The sequence below is a fragment of the Mesoplodon bidens genome (genome assembly GCF_964165515.1).
Source record: "Mesoplodon bidens genome assembly, contig: HAP1_SCAFFOLD_231, whole genome shotgun sequence".
In the NCBI taxonomy this organism is placed as follows: Eukaryota; Metazoa; Chordata; class Mammalia; order Artiodactyla; family Ziphiidae; genus Mesoplodon; species Mesoplodon bidens.
The window spans coordinates 146,757-172,665 of NW_027671346.1; the positions used below are offsets into that span (position 1 = coordinate 146,757).

General features: G+C 36.7%; 1 long non-coding RNA gene across 4 annotated transcripts in view; it reads left to right on the forward strand.

Annotated features, from left to right (window-relative positions):
* LOC308611535 overlaps positions 1-25,909 on the forward strand; it is a 175,754-nt gene that overhangs the window by 142,398 nt on the left and 7,447 nt on the right. For 3 of the 4 annotated variants that reach the window (XR_014014941.1, XR_014014942.1, XR_014014944.1), the window contains exon 4: positions 25,140-25,360. This is a non-coding gene — a long non-coding RNA (uncharacterized lncRNA). The remainder of the gene's footprint in view (positions 1-25,139; positions 25,361-25,909) is intronic. The other variant, XR_014014943.1, reaches the window with a different exon arrangement.

The window sequence follows — 25,909 nt, forward strand, 5'->3', positions numbered from 1 at the left end:
AGGTGTGTCTCAGCCTCAAAACCTTATGTTGACTGTAGCCAGGCAGATGTAGCCAGCGTGATTCAGATGAGAAAGATTCTTTATTCCATGGTACCAAGGTCACATTTGGATTTGGTGCTGCTTTTGGAAGCCAGATGGCGACTGGAAGGTGAGAAGAGCCTCTGTTTAGAGCCCTGCTATGGAACACACTGGCCCCACTGGCATTCATTTATTCAAGCAGGCATTTATTCATTCAATTAACATTTACTGTGTCTGTTATATGCCAGACACTGTGCTAGATGGCAAGGATATAAAGTTGAATGAGACGGACTCTTTTCCTTGAATTGCTCACAGCCTACTGGAGGAGATAAATACATGTATCCAGGTAACTATAGTGCAATATTTGATGTGCTCTAATAGTCCTATAGCACTGAGTCTAGGTTCAGATATAGGGAAAGTTAGAAGAGCTGAATTGCTCTCACAATTGGGGCTTTTCAGAGAAAGGACTGTCTTCTCAGTTGCCTCCATGTCTATTAGCAAAAGGAACTGGTTTGTGGACCAGTAAGTATCTAGTTGATAACCCCCAATTGCACATCTCTCTTTTCCTTTATTCCTGTGTCTGCTGTGTCCAGTTTGGGAATCACCTAGGACATAACTGCAATACTGGAAAGATTTGCAAATGTAGAGAATAATAATCTCCCCATCTCTATTTATAATAACTGTGTACCATCTATTGTTTAATGAAGAGGGTGGTAATTAGGGTCCTAATAGATAAAAGATGGCACACAAAACTGTTACAAGGGTGTGAGTACAGCCCCATAGGAGGGATTGTGCAGGAATCTGGGGCTAGGAGCAGCTGAGCTGAGACAATCTCTATGTCCAAAGGGAAGAAGAGAGGGATCAGTTTCAGGACCCCAGCAGAAAAAGGACCCCTGGAGAATTGGTCTTCTTGAGAGGTACAGTAACCTTCAGTAAAAGGTCATAGTTAGCCCACTTGGAGGCTATCTAGCAGGGAGAAAGCCAGGGAAACAAATCCCCTGCCTTCACTTTCCTCCTCCCTCCCTCACATCTCTCTGATGCTCTCCATGGCCCAGACCCAGCTAGAAGTCTCAGGGGCTGGGATCCTGTCAACCTCACCCTTCCAGTTCACCAGAGAAGGGTGGAGAGGGGACCTGGGAGGGCAAACAGAAGATAACCACCCAGGAGAGATCAGGATCCTCACCTGTAACATGACTGTGTATGAATGTAGACTTGCCTGCTCCCAAAAGTTATGTTAATTATGTATATATGCGTATATATATGTGTGTGTGTGTGTATATATACATAACATAACTTTTTATGCACATTTTATTATGCCTATATATACACATATATATGCACATATATACATGTGTGTTTTCTTAAAATAATAGCACACAAGTTCTGTACAGTAAGTCCCCTACATACAGACCTTCAAGTTGTGAACTTTCAAAGATGCAAACATGCATTCGCATGTCCAATCACGTAAGTTCAAGTGTCTGGGGTAAATTGTCACGTGCATGCATCTTCTACGAGTGGTTGTGCTTTTGTGTAGTTTACAGAACTGTATAGAGGACAGTAGTACAGTATCTTTATTTCAAGCCCAGGCTGTCCAGAAGCAAGCGTAAAAGCATAGGTAAAGTAGCTGGTACTACTGTACTTTTCAGAGTACTGTACTGTAAGATTAAAAATGTTTTCTTTATTTTTTGTTTGTTTTGTATGTATTATTTGTGTGAAAAGTATTATAAACCTATTTCAGTCCCGTACTATATAGCCGAGTTGTTAGTTGGGTACCTAGGCTAACTTTGTTGGATTTGCAAACAATTTGGACTTAAGGAACGCGTTCTCGGAATGGAACTCATTTGTATGTAGGGGACTTATTGTTTAACTTTCTTACTTGAGATGCTTTACCAAACACTCTTTTTCTTTCCTTTTTTAAAATACTTTCTTAGTTATGGAAAATGTCAAACATACACATACATAATAAATCCCTAGATGCCCATTATTTTGCTTTAGTACTTATCAATTCATGACCAATCTTGTTTCATCATGCTCGCGTCCAATCTTCATAATCCTATGATTTTGAAATACATCCCATGTTTGGCTTTTTGTTAGGCCAAAGGCATGTTAAAGCTATTTTTTAAAATGAATCCCCTTTCTCAATCACAAATTAAGCATATATTTTTAAGAGCTGAATCATAGGCAGTAATTAATATATTTTAAAAGGTCAGTCAGCCTCTCTTAACCCTAGATTGTTTTAAAATGATAAATGATTGCAAAACACAATGAATAACATGATTTATATAACTGTTTACTGTGTTATAGTTTAAAAATACTGGCTTATACCTTTTTTTTTTACCTCTTTTTCTTTTCATTGTTTGGTAGTTAACTAAATTCCTAAATGACGATTTCTTCCATTTTATTTATCCCCCACCCCTATATTGGGAACCTATCATGGGGTACCATTCAGTATATAGAACATTGTTCCCCTCTGATTTGTAATGTCCCATCTTCCATATATCAGATTTCAATACATGCATGGGTCTGTGTTGGGCACCTCTTTTTATTCTGTTGGTTTATTATTTTTTTAAATCATTGTGCCAACATCATACTTTATAATATACTATAAAGTATCACTTTATAATAATTCTTCATATCTGGCGTTTGGAGTCTTTAGACGTATCCTAGCCTTTCTTGGCCTGCTCTTCCATATAAATAGGTTCAGCTTGTCAAACTCCATGGGGAAAAAATCCTATTGGTATATGGCAGTTGATTTCTAAAATGATCTGAACTACAAAACATATTTGTTGAGAACTTTGAAAGTTTTCTAGAAGTTTATGAACTGAAGGCTTCATGAGGCTTAAGACAAGCAGGAATAAAATATGATTTTCTCTTTGTGCATGTGAAGGCTTGATTAAAAGAAAAAGAATATATTTTTGTAATATTTGTGTGTCAAGCATAGGATCCATATCTTTTTGTTTAATGTAGTTTTCTACTCACTTTAAGATCTTTCTTTGCAATATGGGCTCTCAGTGACTAAAAAGGCAAGGTTGAGAAGAAATGAGAAATGATTGACAGAAGATCTCAAGAGCTCAATGGTCTCAAAAAATATGCACCATGGACCCAAGGGGCAATGCATAGAAGGAATATATTAATTGGCTGGTGATTTGAAGATATTAATGATGAAGACCATGGCTGCAATACAGCTGAGTCACCAGTCATTTAAAAATGTAGGATCTGAATGCTTAGGAATTGTATTAGTTATTGTTTGCTGAATAACAAATGAGTGGCTTAAAACAACCCAGGTTTTATGGGTCCGGAGTCCAGGCACTGGGTCCTCTGCTTGGGGTCTCACCAGGCTCTGATAAACGTGTGGGGTGCACCACATTTTCATGTGGACATCAGCCTGGGGGGGAATGCACTTCCATGCTCATTCAGGTCGTTGGCAGAATTCATATCCTGGTTGCTCCAAGACTGGGGTCCCCAGCTTTTTGCTGATTGTCACTGGAGGCCACCCCAGATCCTAGAGGCAATGCAGTTCCTCCCTGTGGGCTGCTTCGGTGTGGCTGCTTGCTTCAGCCAGCAAGGAGGGTCTCTGGCCTGTAGAAGGTCCGGTGCCTCTTTTATGAGCTTTCACCTGATTAAGGCCACACAGGATAATCTCCTTTTTGATTTACCCTTTTGACTTGGGACCTTTATAACATCTGCCAAACCCCTTCACCTTTGCCATACTCAATTGTTTAGAAAAAAGTCACAGGTCCTGTCTATGCTCAGAGGGAGGTGGTGATCATACAAGGTGTCAACACCAGGCGAACAGAGTCATAGGGCCACGCTAGAGGCTCTTTGCATAGGGCTAAAATAAAATGGCAGAAAAATTGTCATCTGTGGTCACAGTTCTGGCCACCTGGTTCTTTGAAAGGAAAGGGCGTTTCTGGGATGAGACCTGCAGAGGCAGAGGTGTTAGGGTGATGTGGGTGCAGCCCGTTTTGCCTTGTGTTTGTGAGAAGCAGAAGGAACACACATTGGCCTCCGCGAGCTTTCAGGGTATCTGTGCTGTAGGGCTTGGGAGCTTGCTGTGGGCTGTCTCCCCTTCAGAGCAGTAGATGTGGGGACGCAGACACGTGGCTCTGACGGGCAGGCAACACGGATCTCCTTGCAGTCAGCAGCCCAGGAAAGAGTTAAGCCTTGGCTTTTGTTCCTGAGCTAGGAGATTTTGATTAGGTGCTTAATTGCTATTGGAACCTCGTGTGTAGGGTACACGCTTAGCGACCTGAGACAGTCAGAGACCGAATTTAGTACCTACTCTTAGGCCTGCTCCCAAGGACGAGAAGAAAAGGAGTTTTGAGGTACATTGTTGGCACAAACGCTGGGTGAACAATCACCTTCCTGGCCCAGCAGCAGTTTCCTGGTGCAGGTGATTCTCTGGCATTTGTGCTGTACAGCTCCCTTCACCTTTCTGGCCCCAGCCTGTAAAAAAATTCTGGCACAGCAGGGAATTAGTGCCTAATGGCAAGAGAAAAGGAAATTAGCACTTCCTAACAGCTAACCAAACACAAAAGCGTCCCCCAGCCTTGCACGGAACACCTCTGACCATCCATCCCTCTATGGCCAAGCCCTGCACCTTACAATTTGTGCTTAATTATACAGGAAAAGAGAAATCTGTTCCTCTGGGAGAGCCTCTGAGAACCTGTTGGGGAAAGCTTTCAATTTTAATTACAGAAGAAATACTGGCTGAGGCAATGGTGAGAAGGAATTACCTTTCCTTTTCTTCTGATTTTGCAAAACAGCTGGCAGCAGACACTGGCACATAGAAGGTGTGTAGGAAATGTGGGTCCAATAAATGAATAAATATGTGAATGAAAAAACAAGTGTGAAACACTTACACAAGAATATTCTTCTTTCAAAAGAATAATGAAAAATAATTTCATTCAATAAGAGTCATTCTTAGTTACTGATACATGACTCAGTAGTTCCCATTCAATTTAAAATGTTCCATTTTTTTCTGATACTTAACAAGTCATTAATTGAATGTTGCTCACTTTTAAGGCCAATCTGTGAGACATTATTTATCCTGTCTACTCTAAAGTTCCAGCATCAACGCAGGCGGGGCTTCACCATGTACTGATCATGGGACCTTGGCCTCTCATTGCCTCAGTTTTCTCATTTGTAACATGGGTATAATAATAGGCTTATTTCATAGGCCTATGAGGAGGAAAATCTCATATATATTTGTGTGTGTCTATATATATGTATTTAAACAGTGTCTTAGAATAGTGTCTGGCACATGATAAGCATTACAGAGTATTGACTGCTGCTACTAGTACTGTTATTATGAGAACTAACTGTTGAGAATAATCCTTCATATACTGGTTTATTCCACTCAAGATAAAGGAAACTAATAGAATATTAGAAATCAGATTAAACACAGAAAGCCAGTAAAATATACCAAGACAGAAGATGATGAGAGTGTAAAAGCATAGAAGAAAAAAAAACGGTTTTTGTTTTTGTTTTTCTTTTTTAAAGAAGGAAAAAGCCTAGAAATAGGACAAAAACTATTCGTTGGCTATACTGACATGGAGATCGCTGGTGACCTCCATAAGTAAAATTTCAGGACAGTGGGCAAAGAGATTACGGTGAGAGAAGTCAGATGGATGTAACTTATAGAGTAAATGGGACGTGAGGAAATGGAAACAATATATGAAGATAACAATTTTGAAAAGCTCAGACATGAATTGGCTAAAGAAGATATGCAGGGATTAGGGGAGGAGGGAGGCTTTCATGTTGCACGTATAGTTTTTAACATTTTAAGTTGGAGTTACTAGTCTAGAATGAGGTTGAATTTTGGCAAGAATCATTCATAAGGAGTAGATGGGTTGTAGAAAATGCAGTGCTGTGAAGTACTTGAGAAGATGAGAGGAAATGAAATGCTATCTGTAGTGCACATGGCCTTTTAACTTTAACTCCTGTAGTAAAAGGGAATACAAAGATCAATGCAAATGCTAATGGATTAATGGATTTGGCAGTGGACTATTTACTGACTTCTGTGTTCTTAATGAGTTATGAAGCACCTCACCGGCTCAGAATGAAGGAAGTAGAGAGGATGGAGGAACATTTGAGGAGGGCAGGTAAAGCTTCTCAGAAAATAGTCCTTAAGGAGAATTAGAAAGAACGTACTATAAGTCAGAGCACTATTTCCAGTCTTGAAAATCCATTTGAAGCTGGTGATTATTAATTTATTGGAATACCAATTTGCCCTGCCACATGATTTTTCTCCAGCTACCTGGATATAAGTTACACAGAGGCAGAAGAGAGTGAGAGATAACAATCGAGGGAAAATACAATTAGTATTTTTTTTTACCTTTTTCTACTTCCCCGCTCCAACTCTGGGGAGCCTTCATGGACATGGCTGCCCTCCCAGCCTCCAGCAGCACTCTGTTATCAAAGAATTCAAAGAAATGGAACATAGGTTTCCCACTTATTAATTTAGCAAAATGAAAAATTTTATATAATGTCTTCTGTTGGCAAAGATGTTTGCAATATAATTTGGTTCCATCTTTTGACAAGTAATTTGGCAATGTCTAGCAAGATAAAAATGTTAATAGGTTTTTACACATTAATTCTAATTCTGGATGCTTATGCCAATAAATACTTTATAATCCAGAAAATTATTATATAAAGATGCTCATTGTCATGTCATTTGCAATAACAAAAAATTAGAAACACCTTTAATTGTTAACAGTAGGAAAACAGTTTAGGAAATTATATCCACTTAGTAGAAAATTACACAGTTACTATAGTATAATTACAAGATGATGGAGCAAAATAGAATAATGCTTAATAAAGAAAGAATGAAGAAAGCTGACCTAAAATTGTGTCTTCCTTATGACAGTAATTATGTAAACATATAAATATTTATTAAAACTTAAAACCAAAATAAGGTTTTAAAAGCTCTGTACCAGTAATGGGGATTTTATGTTTCTTTCAAAATATTTTTTAACATAACTCTTATAATTTTGTTTTTTCTACTCCTTTTCTTAAGAATTTCTGATTATTACCTCATTTTTCATTTCATAGTTTCAAATAAAGTCAGCAATTTTATCATCAGAGAAGATTAGACTTATTTGACAGTTCATAATTCCAAGTTATTTGGTTTAAAAAGACCATATACACTTGTAGGTGCTTTCAAAATAAAATTTCGAGAATTTTTTTTTTTTTGCTCAGTCTTTCCTAGTATGGAGATTAAGCAAACTACCTAAAATTGCTAGCCATTCTTTTTTCATTTTTGGCATTTTATTCAGTTATTCACAGAAATGATAACCAATGAGTCTGCAGTTGCCTCTGCCAATTTCTTAAATCCTCTATTATCCACAATATGAAACCATACTAATATGAATGCTTCCAGTGTTTTCAGAGCTCTTTAGTTATTATACTTGAGCATTCTGTATGAAGTATCTTATGTAAGTGTAAAATTTAGACTCAACTTCTGGAAGCTTTTCATTTCTTAGTTCAAAAGTGAGAGATGCTTAATCCAGCCATATGATTAACAATTACTTGTATAGTAAGAAGCTCCTAAATTATTGTTTTATGGATACCTGGCAGTTTTCTTGCCATTACTCAGAAGTTCTCTATTAAACACATTCTCTCTCTCTCTCTCTCTCACTCTCACACACACACACACACACACACACACACACAGTGACTAAAAGCACAGACTTTGGCATTATGAAGTCTAAGGTTCAATTTCCAGTTCTGTAGTTTCTGGGCCACTTCACTTTAGGCAAGTAACCTAATGTCTCTGAACCTTGTTATTTTCATCTGTAAAATGGACATTATAATCATATCAGACAATCCTCAAAACATCCGTAATGATTTTAGAGTTTCAGAGTCAGGTACAAGCAGGCACTCAGTAAATGGCTAGTGCTTTTATCACTTTATTATTATTTAGGTCTTGATTTTCCTTGAGTCTGTGAGTCCCCATAATGAAACGTAATTTCCAGTAGATTAACACCTGTTTTCACCAAAAATTTTAACTGAGTTCATTACTTTCTGTGCAACCCAGATTAGTTTTCTGCCTTTTTTTCTGTGCCGTATGTAGGTGTTCAATAGATTTATTTAATAAATGTATGAATGCATGAATGCATAGATGAATTTTTAAATGCTTCTTTTTGAGAAGGTAGAACAAATGTGACACAGTAGAACAGATAAGAAAATAGTCCATGGAAAAAATGGCAAAATCACATATGTGCCCAGGGCCAGCCTAAGAAGAATTGCGTTTTTTTTTTTTAAGGGAAAATGTGTTGAATAGCTTATTTTAATTATTTTTAAAAGTTAAGTACAGGGACTTCCCTGGCGGTCCAGTGGTTAAGACTTCGCCTTCCAATGCAGGGGGTGTGTGTTCAATCCCTAGTCGGGGAGCTATGATCCCACATGCCTCGCAGCCAAAATACCAAAACATAAAACTGAAGGAGTATTGTAACAAATTCAATAAAGACTTTAAAAAGTGGTCCACATCAAAAGAAAAGTTAAGTACAAAAATTTGCTGATGATTTACATATTTAGCACCAATAAAATAATGTGAGATTAGCTGTACTAAAACAGAATGTTGAGCTACATTCGAATTAAGTGACATTATATAGTCTAATTTTGTGGAAAACTTCTGAGATGGCTGATAAAAAGTAAGATGGTGAGTGACCTTTGAGCAGAAAAAGACAGAAAGAGAAATGGCCTTTTCTACATTCTATTGTGCCTCTAAGTAAAATGCTTGGTAATGTAGCTACAAAGCTATATGTCATTTGGCTATATGTCATTTGGCTTTAGGCACCTACTGTGATTTACCTTGTGAAGATCAGATTTTGCCATGGAGAGGATTTGTAAAAGTATCATACATTCCAGTACCATTGGCAACCACAGCTACCAAAAACGCTAATTTAACTTGATGAACCTAATGTCAGATGATAGTATCATTTCTTGTGGGTGTTTTCGGAAAAGGTGGGTAGGAAATGTATACAAGTGAATACTTTGTTGACTGAAATAACAATTCATCATTTTGAAAACATTAAATACATTAAAGTTGTTATAGCATCAGGCGTTAATATTTCACTGTACTTTAGACATTGCCTACAATCAACGTTTTCTGCCCTTTGAAACAGAATCATGCTTGTGGTATGCATTAATCATATAAAAGATTAAACACTGAAAAGAAATTCAGCCTTTAAAGACAATTTGCTTTGATTTATTCAGTGGGTTCTTCCAAAAAGTTAATACCAAGAATTATTGCTTGTTGAATTGGAGTTACAAATTCTTTCAGGGTTAGTTAGTATTTTCTTTAATATGAGTATCAAGGAAGGTAAAGCAAATTTACATATTTTTTAGGAAATACAGGCACATACTCATAAAACAAGAAACACGATGTTATTATAGACTTTATTTTTTAGAAATGTTTTAATTTTACAGAAAAATTGAGAAGATAGTATAAATTGTTTCCATATACACTATACCCATTTCCCTCTATGATGATCCACTTCTATTAGTATGTTACATTGTTACAATCAATTAACAAATATTGATACATTATCATTTATTATAGCCCATCCATTAGTAAAGTTCCTTAGGTTTTACCTAATGTCCTTTTTCTATTCCAGGATTTCATCCAAAACATCACATTACCTTTAGTTGCCATGTTTCCTTAGGCTCCTCTTGGGTTTGATAGCTTCTCATAGTTTCCTTGGATGACCTTGACAATTTTGAGTAGTTAGTTTTTTGTAGGATGCCCACTACTAGAATTTGTTTGATGCATTTTTCATGATAATATTGGGATTATGTGTTTTGGGGAGGAAGACCACAGAGTAGAAGGGTCGTTCTGTCAGATCACATCAAGTGTACAAAGTATCAATATGCATTTTGAATGCTGAGGTCGACCGTGATCACCAGGCTGAGGTAGTGTTTTTCAGGTTCCTCCATCGTAAGATTACTGTTTTCCCATTTTCATGCTGTACTTTTTGGAAGGAAGTCAATATGCTCAGCCCACAACTAAGGAATAGGGAGTTATGCTTCAGATGGAGTACTACATAAACTATTTGGAATTCCTTTGCACTGGAGATTTATCTATTCTCCTGCATTTATTTATGTATCCAATTATTTATTTATATCAGAAGAACTCATGGATTTTTATTTTATACTTTGGGTTATAATCTAATTCTACTTTAGTAGAATTAGTTCCTCAAATTGCTCTAGTCCTGACCCTTGTGAACTCTTTTCAGTTGGCTCTTGTGCCACTCTGAGGTATCCCCATCCTGTATTTTTTTTTTTTGGAACTTCCTTCCTTTCTGACACTATAAGATGGTCTTGTCTATAAATCTTGTATATTTACTGCCCTAGTCCTAGAATCAGCTATTTCTTCAAGGATAACTAGGTCTTTTTAGTGGAGAACGGTATTAGCCAGCAGGATCTGGGTGTGGGGTGTGCTAATTGCTGCTCGGATGTCATTGCTTCTAGATCTTCTAAGCTGACAGAGCAAAGAGATAATATGTGTGTACATGACCCATGTATAGGCACATATCTATAAGTATCTCTCTACATAACCATGTGTATTAAGGTAATATGAAGCAATATTAAGCTAAACATGAACGTATATTGATGTTTCCAACTTTAATCTGTTACCACATAGATCATCTTAGCCTCATCTCTTGCTTATCTTTAAATTTCAATTCCAGCAAAACACTTGGCTTTTAGAAGTATGAAAATCAAATTGTAGCAACTTTGGGAAGCCACATCATCTAGCAGAATAATTCTTAAAGGGCAAGGTGTATATCATCAAATTTTAACTTACAGTCAGCAGTACTTTTTAACATCAGTAGGCCTCCAGACCTCTGCTTCCAAGAAGATGAAGTAGCCCATTTCTCCCAGGTTCTCCCACTTAAAACTAAAACCCTGAACATAACAACAAACAAACATAGGAAGACGCTGAAAGGTGGAAATGAGAAGGCAGACTTAACTAGGGACTTTGGGACTTGAGGAATAACATGGTGATGAGTCCCCTGTGTTTCCTGTTGCTTCCCATACATCCTGGAGAGGGTATTACAGGAACCCCCAATCAATAACCACCAACAGAACAACAGACAAAAAAGCTTCCGAAAAAAACACAAAACCCTGTTCCCCCTAGCCAAAGTATGAGGAAAGGGGTTGCTAAAGACAGAAGACCATTTGGGCAATAATATACACACTACTCGAGCCAAGTGCCAGTGGAATATACACACTACTCGAGCCAAGTGCCAGTGGAATATTGCACCCATCCCCTATGTCCTGTCGTTTCAGTTGGGCCAAGGTAGGATTTGATCTTCCTCACCACCCCACTCCTGCCCTCCAGAAGAGCCAGTGCTCTGATTCCCCACCAGGGTTGTTTCAGTGTGGTCCAGTGGTGAGCTGAGCCTCCACCCCTTTCCATTAGCAATCAGACTTTAAAAGGTGGTGCCTGGGCTTCCCTGGTGGCGCAGTGTTTTAGAATCTGCCTGCCAATGCAGAGGACACAGGTTAGAGCCCTGGTCTGGGCAGATCCCACATGCCACGGAGCAGCTGAGCCCATGAGCCACAGCCACTGAGCCTGCGCTCCGCAAGAAGAGAGGCCGCAACAGTGAGAGGCCCGCACACCATGATGAAGAGTGGCACGCGCTCGCCGCAACGAGAGAAAGCCCTTGCACAGAAATGAAGACCCAACACAGCCAAATAAATAAATAAATTTACTTATTAAAAAAAAAAAAGGTGGTGCCTGACAGGCTTGTAAACACTGGGCTGCCCTCACACAGTCGTGGGGTCCAATGGTGGGACATAGCGTCCATCTCTCCCTGACATCAATAAGAATAGGATGTTACAGGTTGGAGGGAGTAGGCACCCCACTAACCCCCAACACATGATGTCAGTGAGACCCAGTGGGGTGCTGAATCCCCATAACCATCCTGAGGCAGGGCTAGTTGGCAGTTCTCTTCCTCTTACCTTGGTGTCAGTGGGGCCAGCACGTAGCTGACCCTCTACCCACACCCGGCATCAACAAGAAGGAATGAAGTGGGAGGAAGGACAGCAAACACTTCACTTCTCCCCTCCCCTATGTCAAGAAATCTACTGGGGAGGGCTTCCCTGGTGGCGCGGTGGTTGAGAGTCCGCCTGCCGATGCGGGGGACGCGGGTTCGTGCCCCGTTTCGGGAGGATCCCACATGCCGCGGAGCGGCTGGGCCCGTGAGCCATGGCCGCTGAGCCTGCGCGTCTGCAGCCTGTGCTCCGCAGTGGGAGAGGCCACAACAGTGAGAGGCCCGCGTACTGCCAAAAAAAAAAAAAAAAAAAGAAATCTACTGGGGAGATGAACTTCCACTCCTACTAAAAGGCAACACAATGATACTAATGTTCCCACTTTTGGGGGGAAGGTGTCAGAAGGGCCAGTAGGATAGCTGCACTTCTACTTGATCTGTCTGCAGTGAGACAATGTAAGTGCCCACTTTTGCTGGGGTATCGTCAGTAGGGCCCAATGGAAATCTGTACGTAATCCCCCAGTCCTCATACTACGCCTCAAATAGGATGACTTCCTTCTAAAAAGTAATAATAAAATTAAATGGGTTACAGAGTCATATAATAACTCACAATGTTTAGAATACAATGGAAAAATACTTATGACACCAAGAACCAGGAAATCACAGAATAAATGAGAAAAGACAATAAACATACACCAACACTGAGATAAAACATCTATTCAAATGATCAGACAAGGATTTTAAATAAGCTGTCACATAAATGCTTCAATTAGCAATTATGTGTTCCTTGACAGAAATGGGAAAAATAGAAAATGTAAACAAAGAACTAGAAGCTATAACAATAAAAACAAATGAGAACAGTAGAACTAAAAAATACAACAATCAAAAAACTTTGCTCAAAAAAAAAAAAAAAAAACTTTGCTCAAGAGTAGACTGGAGATTACAAAGCATAGAATCATGAACTTAGAAGAGATCAATACAATGTACCAAATGTACAGAGAAAAATAGACTGAGGGGTAAAGATGGGAGAAAGAACAGGATCTCAAGAACCTGTAAACAGTAACAAAAGCACTAACATTCATATCATCAAAGTTCCAGAATGAAAACAGAGGGCAAGTAGGACTGACAAAGTATTCAAAGAAATCATGGCTAAAAAGTTCCCAATTTTTTAGAAGACATAAACACAAATTCAAGAATCTGAACAAACCCAAAGAGGAAAAACGCAAAGATATCCTTGCCAAGACGCGTTACAACGAAACTTCTGAAAAGTAGAGACAAAAAAAATCTCGAAAGTGGACAGGAAGAAACGATGCATTACTTATTGAGAAACACCAATTCCAATGACAGCATATTTCTTGTCTAAAACTTTTTGAAATAATGCAACATAGCTTTCACCATCCATGAATTTCTTGAATCATATTTATGTTTCTAAACTATTTCTTGTATCAGGTGTTCACTTTGTACCAAGTTCATTGTCCTAAAATGGCACATACCAGAGTATCAAGAGGTTCCCTTATTCCTGATAAGCTGTGATTGGATGAAGAAGACCTTGTTACCCTGCCTGTCTGATTTTTATTATAATCAGATGTTAATCTGTACCAGTCTCCATATTCAAAATTCACCTTCAAAATTATATGTTATTTACATGATGGTTGTCTTTATTTCATTTAGCTAGTATCATGACCTTATAAATGCAGTTTTGGTCATTTTCTACTAAAACCTCATATTTATCTGTGTGGAAAAACATCTCCTACTTGTTTGCCCTCTTATAAACTCTTCCTGTAATTTAATCCTCATGAGCTTTATTTCCCCTAATTGTAATTACTTAATATTTTGTAAAACATTTAAGAGATCACTGGTATGCTCTTTTTTTCAATCATCTATACATTTAAACAGTGTGTTGCAATAAGAAATAGTACTGGTAATCAGAAGACCAGAGTCCTAGTTTTACCCGTAAAAATGAACTATATGTGCATTTAAATAAGTTTTATATAAGGTTATATAAGGTTTATTCTGATTCTAAAATTGTTATGATTATTTAGAAAAGTATGTTTGAAATATGGCATTATTCAAGACCAATAGAGGTTTGAAATCTATTAAAAATCTACAAAGAATTCAACTATTTCACCTTTTTCCCTGATTTGATATTAAACTGTAATCCTTCATCTTTCACTTACAGCATGCTGTAGCTGCTGTTGACACAAAGACAAAATATAATGTCTAAATATTGTGTACTTGTTTTTTAAATGAATACTTTTGTTTAAAATTGTCTTTTACATAGATTCTTGATTCCCTTTTCACAACTTTTCCATTCCCCATGCTACTGCAATCAATCACTCATGATAGAAAATTATTCTCTTTTCTGTTTGCTAAAGCTCTTTTTAAAATACCAAGTTTCAAATGATCATCAATTCAAGAAACTTTGGGAAATGAACCTCATCATTTTCAGAATGAATATTTTGTTTCACTGGCTACCAGGACACCATCCTCTCCTAGATTTCTCCCCTCCTCACTCACCATTCCTTGGCAGTCTCCCTTGGTGATGCCTCCCATCCCTCAATGTCTTTTAGAATGCCCTAAGGCTCGTTCCTGGCCCCCTTCACTCTCCATCTACCTTAACTACTCATGAGTTTTAATCTAGTCCCATTACTTGAATGGGAAGATGACTTATGATTCCCCAATTCGTACTTCTAGTCCTAAGCACTCACCTAACCTCCAGACTCCTAATTCCAATTTCCCACTAAATATCTCCAATCTATGCATAATAGACATTTCAAACTTAGCAAATAAAACTAAATATTTTGCTTTCATCCATCCATTGCACTCCCGTTTTTCCTGGCTCCATAACTCATCCAGTTGCTCAGGCCAAAAATGTTAGATTCATCCTTGAACTCCCACTTTCCCACAATTCCTGTGTCCAGTGCATCAGAAATTCTTGCCAGTCTAACTTGAAAATACATCCTGAATCCACCTACCTCTCACCTTACTCTTGCCGTCTTTACTTACTCCAAGCCATCATTGCTTGCCTCATCTAATGCAATAGGCAGCCTCTTCCACAACCTCCTTGCTTCCTCCCCTCTTGCCCCAATCCTTATAGTCTATAACCAATACAATAGCCAGAATAATCACAAAAAAAAACATGAATCATATCACATTATTTCCCAAAACCTGTTCCCATCACTTTAGAATAAAAATTAAACTTTTTACCTGTCCCACATGCTTTATTCAGTATTTCTTCTGCCCTACTCTCCAAGCTCGTTTACTACTACTCTTCTCTCACACACACATCCAGATTTTCTTTCTGCAGTGGCTTTCCCAACATCAGGGCCTTTGCACTTGCTATTCCCTAAAACCTGGAAGATTTAAAAAATCTGTAAGGTTCCTCCAAGCAAGATCTTAGAAGGTATTTACATTTCATTTTGTAGAGACATTTGGTAGAAGACATTTTTGCAAAAGATAGATACATTTTACTTTGGCGGCTATTCACACATCTGGCAATTTCCAAGTTGGTTAAATAACAAATGTGAATTGATGAAGCTAAAATAAAAGAACTGTAGTTGGTGAGACCTATGTGTTTTAAACCGTGAACTTTGAGGAATTGTAGACATGCAAACTGCACCATGGTTTCAGTGTTAATGTGTGAGAATTAGCTAAGGTATTTTCCAAATACTCATTACTCTCTAAAGAGCTTCTGAGCAGGAAATCAGAACAGGGCCTGTGGACCTGAATTTTATCTAGTACTACAGTTGATTCTGTTGCAGGTGGTTTTCAGTCAGCCCTTTGAGAGACACCAAGCTGGGGTATTTGCCCAGATATGATTACCAATGGTCATGCAAGTCACCAATGAGATACAATCGAGAATCAACAAATGACTGAAAAGAGTGACCAAAGAAGAAGAGGATCCAGTAAGGATCAGTAGAGACGCTATCCCAAGCACTCTTGGCTAGGAGTTTTACACACCCATTCATATAAATGGATGATAGTTAACAGCCAAATGGCACTGCACATTTTTTTAAGTTGCTGAGTATTAAAGTGTATGGCTAAGCATCATAAGTTTTGTTAAATTATATTTTGGTTGCTATAAAATTAGGTGTACATTGTGTGTCATAGATGTAGGGATACAGATGTGTAAATATATGTCATTGTTTCAGTTCTTCAGCTGCTACTTCATAATGTCTTTGCAACTTCTAAATGAAGGGCCTCTTCAAATATTGTTTAGAAAGGAAAGATACCTGTTCATCCCTGTCCACCTCCCTTTCTTCATCCCCTTCCTTGTCCCTTCCCTTTTTTTTTATATCTTTATTGGAGTATAACTGCTTTATAGTGTTGTGATCCCTTCCCTTCTTGAACAAATTAGTCCATTAAGTGAGGTAAAATAACCCTTTGTCAGCATGGGGGAGGTGGGCATTCAAGGAACCAAATGACTTGGCATTGGGTCTCAGAGTCTGAGAAAGGGGAGAGGATGTCTGCATAAGGGAGCCTGGAGTTGACTGCTGAAGTCTGATTCGTGTGAAAGGGCATCCACATGAGGAAGTGGCCTTGGCAACCACTGTGTACAGATTGTCCTAACCCGTGCCAGGTGGAGAAAATGTGTGGGTGGGAAAGTGGCAGCTACAAGAATTTACTTAAATACAGGAAGATTGATCAAATAATTAAGGATATTAAGAATATGGTAATCAGTGTTATTTTAATATCTGTGGAGGGAGTTAAAATATGAAAAGGGCAAAAACTAGAATGAAAGGGTGTTGAAAGGGAGTGGAGGATGTTAATGTGAACACATGATTTTCAATATAGAGACATTATAGAAAAAACATAGACTATATGTATGCATATGTTTATGAATGTGTTTGTGAATATGTGTAAATGGTTATGAATATGTGTTTTCATATGTGTGTATGTATATATGTACATAAATCCCCTAGCTCTGCCTATTGAGAGTACCTGGGACCACTGCTTCCCAAGAGCAATGAATACACCTAGTGTCCAGATCTTGGTTTCTAAATACAGCTCTCCAACTGAAGGAACTAAAGGTCTTTGGAGAAATGGCTGATTCTAGAACCGCTACAGGGAAAATATAAGATGACCCTAGAACATATTATTGTTTCAAGAAGTAAGGGATCAGCCATAAAAAGAAGCGAAATTGAGTTATTTGTAGTGAGGTGGATGGACCTAGAGTCTGTCATACAGAGTGAAGTAAGTCAGAAAGAGAAAGACAAATACCGTATGCTAACACATATATATGGAATCTAAAAAAAAAAAAATGTCATGAAGAACCTAGGGGTAAGACGGGAATAAAGACACAGACCTACTAGAGAATGGACTTAAGGATATGGGGAGGGGGAAGGATAAGCTGTGACAAAGTGAGAGAGTGGCATGGACATATATACACTAGCAAACGTAAAATAGATAGCTAGTGGGAAGCAGCCGCATAGCACAGGGAGATCAGTTTGGTGCTTTGTGACCTAGAGGGGTGGGATTGGGATGGTGGGAAGGAGAGCGATGCAAGATGGAAGAGATATGAGGATACATGTATAACTGATTCACTTTGTTATAAAGCAGAAACTAACACACCATTGTAAAACAAGTATACTCCAATAAAGATGTTAAAAAAAAAAGAAGGGAGTTATCACAGAATAATTGGGAAACATCAAAGGATATAGAAGCCAAACTGAAGGGGTTTCCACTGGACAAATCTTGAACAATCTCAGCCTCAAAATAAATAATGGCAGAAACGTATTATAGTCAATTGAATAAAATAGGAGTCTATGAGTTCATACTGATTTAAATAATTAAATTGAGTAAATTATGTTTGATGAGGAACAGGATATTTACATAATTACAAAGTGCCTTACCACAAAAATTATTAATAATGAAGGAGAAAAAAATAACTTTACAATGGAGAAGACTGGGTGATACACCTTAATCAAATGAGTCACATGATATTCCAGTAAGGTTACAGGTTAAAAGTTTGCCAAAATTGTTTGATAGGAAGCAGTGAGAAGAACAGAGCTTCACCACTGTGTTATTCCTGCCAACTACACATATCCTGAATAATCATGAGACAAATACAAACAGCTAAATCCTACAAAATAACTGATCCATATTCTTTAAAACTTTCTAGTTCATGAGATTCAAGGGAAGCCTGAGAAAATTTTCCAGATTAAAAAACTAAAGAGACAGGACAACTAGATGCAACATGTGACACTGGGCTGATCCTTTTATTATGAAGGACATGATGGGGATAATTGACAAAACTTGAAAGGGGTCTGAGGATTAGTAGCTCTGTGGTCATGTGTCAGTGTTAATTTCCTTATTTTCATGATTATATTTGGATGTGTGTTTGTAGGAAATACTAGAGGATTTGGGGGAGACATTGCATTGTGTTAGCAACTACTCTCAAATGGTTTGGGAAATAAATTATTTTTATTGTCATTTCAATCTTTCTTTAATTTTTGAGATTGTTAAAAGAAGGCCAAAAAAAGAGGAGTAACCCTCCTTTTCCTGGCGACTGCCATAGTTAAAAGCTCAGTTTACAATGGTGGTCAGTTTTTCAGTCTATTTGTGCTAATTTCTGTTACTAACAACATAGCATCTTATTTTCTATTTGAGGTTTTTGGATTTTTCCGAATTATGCTTTTGCTTTTTATTCTATCAAATGTCTATGAATTTGATAAAGTCCTCGGTATTAACACAAAATCAGTAAGATTCATAAAAATAAAAATAAGTTCTTGGAGAAATTTATAAATTTCTACCTGCATTCAAATTGGAGTAAGTTGGCAAGAAATTTATAAGGGGAAAATACTATAAGGAGCACTCCCATTCAGAAACTCAAAATGGTTGCACGTGTTTATCTTGTAAGAGGTCTGTGATGAAACAGCAGGATGAAGGCTATATGTCCAAACTTAAATGCAATCTTTTAAATCGCCTTTCGTGTCAGGCCATGTAAGAACTGGGCAATTCAAGAAGTAAATTAGAACAATTCTTATTTTCAATAATTTCTTAGGTCAACACTTAGAATAATGAAACACTTATCTCTAACTCCAAGAAATCTGGACAGTTATTAAAGCAAATGTGTTGTCCTACTGGCCTACACCTGGTTACAAACAGCAGTACGACTTCAGAAAACCCTGGACACTGAGTGGGCTTTCTAAGTATAGCTTTTTCTTTCTATGAAGGTGTTTTACAAGAATGCTATCTTTTGTGAAAATGTGGCCTTTAGAAAGGGTACACTAAGGTCTGTGACTTTTAGACCTAGAAAAGATTTGAAATATTTTCTTAGCCTGGGAATCCACATTTTAGAGGCATAGAAAGAGAAACCCAATGAAATTAAATATTTTGCCCACCATCAAATGGCAAACAAGTAATAACGACAGCACTCAAGCCTCTGTCTTCTAAATCCATTGAATGCAGCATAAATAGATTTCAATAACTGCTGATTTTCATTGTCCTCAACACTACATTTCTTCTGTGCCTTATCCCTCTTCTTTTAAGAGGGATGACAACATTATCTGCAAACTTTATCTATAACTATTTTTTTTTAATTTTGCTGTTTTGTAAACTTTTTGTTTCTATGTTGAAAACGTGTAAGGACATTTACCTTCTTTCTTGAAACACCTTTGCCTGCATTTATCACATTTTATTGTTGAACTATCGTGTAGCAATAAGTACAAAAGCGCCTCTAGTAGAGGAGATAATATCAGAGGCAACAAGGTGTGTGTATGGGGGGGCGGGGTTAGAGTTGACATACCTTAAGGGAGATGAGGAGAAAGGGAAGAGAATAGAAAGTTTATTTATTTGAAAAAATATGGCAAGTTAGAGAATTTTGGTTAAACTTAATACAATATAGCTTTCCTTAACTTAAATTCCGGGTTAACTTCCACTCTTTACATTGCCACAGACTAGGGAATAAACAAAGCAAAAAGATTTTTGGTACCACCATTTTGTGTTAATTTCATAAAGATTTCTACAAGACTTTTAAAAAATAAATTGAAAAACGAAAGTCTTGTCTTTAGCTTATTTTCCCTGCATGCTTGCACTTTAATAAGTTGATAAATGGCATTTAAACTCAATAGTTATGATTAATTCTGTCCCACAATTTTTAAAAGCACTGGGGATTGTGTGCGTGTGCATGTGCCCACCTTTACAACCAGTAAAATAAAGTTCTTGATCCAGAAATTATTATCACTTAGACTATTGAATAAAATCAGATATGATAGAGGGGCCAGCTGTTGGTAGGTTTAAAAGTCACCCTAGGTGATTAATTCATGCAGCAGTGTTGCACGTCTCTCTTTAGATGAAGCACTTAGAAGTAGAACCAAGCATGGATCTAATTTCATATCTGAGATGTGTTTTATTTGGAGTTCTTTGGCAAGTGCTTGCTCTATGTGTTTTTATAGTCTTTGGTTGTGCTATAAAAATGTCAAAATTATGAATTAACAGATATGCAAAAGTGAAATCCTAGAAGATAGGATAAACATGAAGTCCTCTAATTATCACTCAAATAAGTTTGGTTGACACAGAACTGGGAATCAGATAAAGACATTAATAATTCATAATGCTGAAGTTAAAATCATCTAGTTACAGTACAAAAGAAATCCTAATTTGTACCACAAGGTAATGAATTCAGTACTTTTCATTTGTTAAACATTTGCTTATTACCCTGCACCGTGCATATAAAACTGTTCCCAAATTTGGAGGGCAAACAGGAAAAACAGACACTCTCTACCCTCAAGTTGTTTATACTGCAGTCAGTGAAATTTCTCTACTTTGAGATCTTTTAATTCCTCAGCTCATTGTAACATCTTCTTCAGATGAATTGTTTTTTATTTGTTAAAACCAATGTTTAGCACTTGAAATAGTTTCCTCAATGTTCCTGATAGTGAAATAGAGTCATCATGGTAATTTCCAATACTAATTATAGAGTTGATAGGAGAAATGCTCAAGATTGATAGTAAAGTGATTTCAATAATCTACAAAATGTCTTGAGGTTTCCCAGATAACAACTTGTCTCCCAGACAAAAATGCACTTATTATTTATCTTCCAAGCTTATAAAAATTTTTGTACTTTAATCATATAGAGATTTTACAACATCTTTTCATTCATATTTTAAGATATTTTGTTCAGTAGATTATCTCATTTAGAAACTATTGATTTATATATACATACTATGTAAATATTAGTATACATTTCCCAATGACTAGATTAGTGCTTTCTTAACTACTTAAATTTGTTTAATTCATATTGTTGTTCTTCAGCATTTCTTTTACTCACTGGAGCCTATCCTACTGACTTCAAAAAGCCTGAAAAATCTGAAAATCCCATTTAAAGTAACTGTATGGAAAATCTTTAAAATAACATATAATAATGGTAGAGAAGAAGTGTATTGAACATTGTGCTGAGATTATTCCATTAATAAAGAGATTAATCAATAATTCTAATATTCAGACATATAATCAAAATGAAAAACAATCATAATACTGAGCAATGACATTTTCAATAAAGGGAGATATTAAATATTGTATAGGAAACTAGAATCTGCAAAGCAGACAAGTTGGCAATGATTATACATATATTTAAAATATGTTGAAACAGTCATAGACAGTTTTTCTTTTTGGCTGAAAAGAGGCATATTGAAGTGTTTAAGCACTACTTCAACTGGAAGAGATATTTAGACACTATACAGAAAACACGATTGCAGAAGAGCAGATATTAGCAGGTGTGTGAATGTGTATGTCTTTTTGTTTTGTTTTGTTTTGTGGTACGCAGGCTTCTCACTGCTGTGGCCTCTCCCGTTGCGAAGCACAGGCTCCGGATGCGCAGGCTCAGCGGCCATGGCGCACGGACCCAGCCGCTCCGCGGCATGTGGGATCTTCCCAAACCGGGGCACGAACCCGTGTCCCTTGCATCGGCAGGCGGACTCTCAACCACTGCGCCACCAGGGAAGCCCGTGTATGTCTTTAATTAATGTATTTTCATTCATTCAAAAAGGGAAGAATGCCAAATTTACTTTAAAGGTGGCATTGTGATATGTTAAAGTTCCATTCTTAGACTTTTGCTGCTGTTGCTGTTCCTTTAGTATTCACCAAAGAGTACCGTCCTGTCATTTATCCAAGTTAGAAATCTAGGAGCAATCCTAGGATTCTCATTATAGGGTCCACTACCTTCATGCTCCCCCCTCAATAAGTAACACATTCTTGGCTCTCCTATATAGGAAAGCTCTCTCCAATGTACGCCTGCTCTGTCACTCTCCGGGTCCAGCATCTCTGCCTCAGCCTCCCATTGAAGTCACTTCTAGTTCATTCTGTGCAGGGCCATTTTTAAACCTTCCTCAGTCCTAGGCAATTGCCCTTTTAGAAGCTTTACCCTAAATGTTATCAAATGCATTAAAATGTGCCCAAGTCACATATCCAATATAATTTATAGATAACTATATGAAAGCTGAGTAACATTGCTGTTGTAGTAATATTAGTTGAAAATATTAATTACACAAGTTTTGATCTCCATTTTGCAGATTTGTTTTCATATTCTGGAGCCATTTTTTTCAGGTTCCAAACAATTTTCTAAGTCCTTCTCAAACTCCTAGTCCCTAGTGAGTGTGCTTTTACTGTCACAGGGTTGAACAGCCCAGACAGCAAGATGTCTGAAGATGAAGACCATCACAGGGATGAGTAAATCAGATACGTGGAAGTTGGAATGCAAAGTGTTTGTAGAAAAAAATATACAAATCAAGGAAGAAATTGCAGTGTCAATTAATATGATGTTTATCAGATGATAGTATTAAAAAGCCAGGTGAAAATAAAATAACTTAATAATGTACCTATTTGTCTGATTGTTTACTAGTGATATACTGCTCAGTGTAAGGTGAGAACCACAGATATTATCTTCTGGAAAAAAACCCTTTAAGCCCTAACAGTTTCAGTTTATAAATTTCCTCTCTAATAAATGAGGAATAAAATAATTTACAATAAATTAATTATTTCCTCTTCTGAAGGTACCAATACCACAAATTCAGTCAGAAGATGGATCAAGTTTTTCATACATTTCTCTCATTTCACATTTTTTAAATAAATGAGACTATATTTTGTCTAATGACTACCAGAACAACTATCTGGAAACTGTGACTTCATTATATGTGAGAGAGTATTTTAGGAGATACAGACGTATATTTAGATGGAGATATAAATACATAGCATATATACACAATATTTAATCAGACACAGGAAATGTCGGATAGCTCCAGAGTGGTACACCCTATGTTCTGAGCTGCTCCGAAATGCAGTTCCTTTTTTTTTTTTTAACATCTTTATTGGAGTATACTTGCTTTACAGTGGTGTGTTAGTTTCTGCTTTATAACAAAGTGAATCAGTTATACATATACACATGTTCCCATATCACTTCCCTCTTGCGTCTCCCTCCCTCCCACCCTCCCTATCCCACCCCTCTAGGTGGTCACAAAGCACCCAGCTGATCTCCCTGTGCTATGTGGCTGCTTCCCACTAGCTATCTGTTCTAATGGGAGTTCTCTGGGCACAAAGGGCACTATTTTCTGTAATGAGATTAGAAGAAAGGATTTGCTAATAATTGCTTCTATAGCAACTAAAAATCTTGGAATCCCACCTTTCAGCATTTTGAAAATCTTAAAGGGGATGTTGTCAGTAACAAAAAAATTGAAGACTGATTATGTATTTAAATTAATGATTCTTTAAATTCATCTGCCCATTCATCTTTTAAATTGATTCATGCTTCTCAGAAAATAAAATATGCTAATCCGTATATCCTTTTTCCACTGCGTAGGGCAACTATATCTAAAAACAAAAATACTATCATTTTACTTTCCTTTACTATATTCCTCCACAACTTGTGTTGTACTTTCATATTTTCTTTTCATTCTGCTAGTGAGATATATATCCATATATGTATGTATACATATATGTTTATATACACATAATATTTAGATTTTAGATATTTGCATTATGCAGGGCAATCCATAAAATGGATAGATGCTTAATTTTAACACTATTGAATACAATTTTCATAATTTTATACTTTAATTATTTTTGGAAGCACAAACCAGAAAGGGTAAAGCAAACTTGAAATGGAAAAAGAAGACCAAGCTGGCATTTTGCACTTCAGACTTTATATTTGGACTACTCAGTGGGACAGATTATAATAACAAACTTTTGCTTTTGCAGGGAGGTCAATCTTTGCTTCTGCATTGCCTCATCTCTTTTAATCCCATCCAGTTTATTTTTCATCTCAGAAACTATATTTTTCATCTCTAGGAACTCAATTTGGGTTATTTTTATATCCTCTGTATGTCTATTTAAGATGTTGACGCTTTCCTTTAAACTTTTTGAACCTATGAAAATTAGTTATAATAACTGTTTGAATGTCTTTGTTTACTGATTGTACCCTTTTTCAGTCTGTTTTCATTAATTAATTTTTCTCCTTGTTATGGGTTATATTTTCCTTCGTCTTTGCATCCCTAGTAATTCTAGATTGCATGTCAGATATTGTGAATTTTACTTTACTGGTTGCAGGGCGTATTTGTATTTTTGTAAATATTTGTAACTTTGCTCAAAGAGGTAGTTAAGAAATAGTTTGATCATTTTGAGGCTTCCTTGTAAGCCTTATTAGGCTGCAAGTGAAACAATTTAGTCTAGGGCTAATTTGGTCCCACTACTAAGCCTATACCCATTGAATACTCTGTGTACTGAATACTCTAGTTGATGCTGCATGTATTAAATTATATCAAAACATATTTGTATAATCTTAAAGCAATAAATGCAACACATAAAAATATAAAAAATTTTAAAAATTAACTTTTATTAAATAAAACAAAAATGTTTTCTTCTAGTAATTGTAGTATTTTAACATATTTAAATACTGCATCCCTATGAAATTCATTTTGTTAATAAATATGAAAAGAGAATCCACCTTTATTTTTCACAGGTGACCAGGGACTTGTTCAAACACCAACATTTAACTGTATTACACAAAACATTATGCCACTGGTTTTTATGGGTTGTCATTATAATTAACAGCTTTATACAACCGTTGTCTTGTGCTGTTTGTTGTTCAATGTCTAAAAGTATTGTTTAATATATATATTTTTTTACTTTTAGCAGTTTAAGCCAGGAGAGTAAATCCAGTTCCTATTACTCCATCCTGTCCAGAAGCACAGGTCTTAAGTGAAATTTAATACCAAAGGAACAGTTCCAAATTTTACAACGGATCTATCACTGGTTGTTAGCATATCTTCCCACACCCAAGACACCAAGATACCTTCTACTCACTGTTAAAGTTTATGATGAGCAAAACTTCCACCACTGTGCTTCCTTAGCATGTGAGTATATTTTTAACTTACTGGTTATATATATTCTCTAATTATCCATTATTTTGTCCTTCTTTTTGATTAGATATTGATATCCACATTTTTTTTTCTAATAGCTCACAGAAATTTCTCTCATTAACAACACCAATAGAAATAACAATAAAAATCGCCTTGGGGGACCAAATTTATATCACATTATCAAGTTTTTATTTTGCTCCCATAAAACTTCTGCAAAATACAGCCACTGTCTATCATCAGTATCATTAGAACGAAACCAAGTCATTCTAATCTCAAAAGCACAATATTTTATTTAACTTAATAAATTTCACATTATAAAAATTTTCTCATAGCATCATCCTTAATTCCTCAGTATTCACTAATATTGGGGGATTTTTCTTTCAGTTATTTGAGACTAAGGATGATTTTATTCATCTCTACAACCTGGTATATATATGTACAATGTTTGTCAAAAGGTGGATATTCAAAAACATTCTTGACTAAATTATGGTAATTCATGTGATCAGTTCTGCAGTTCTTAAAACTTTAAATTACTTGTTAATT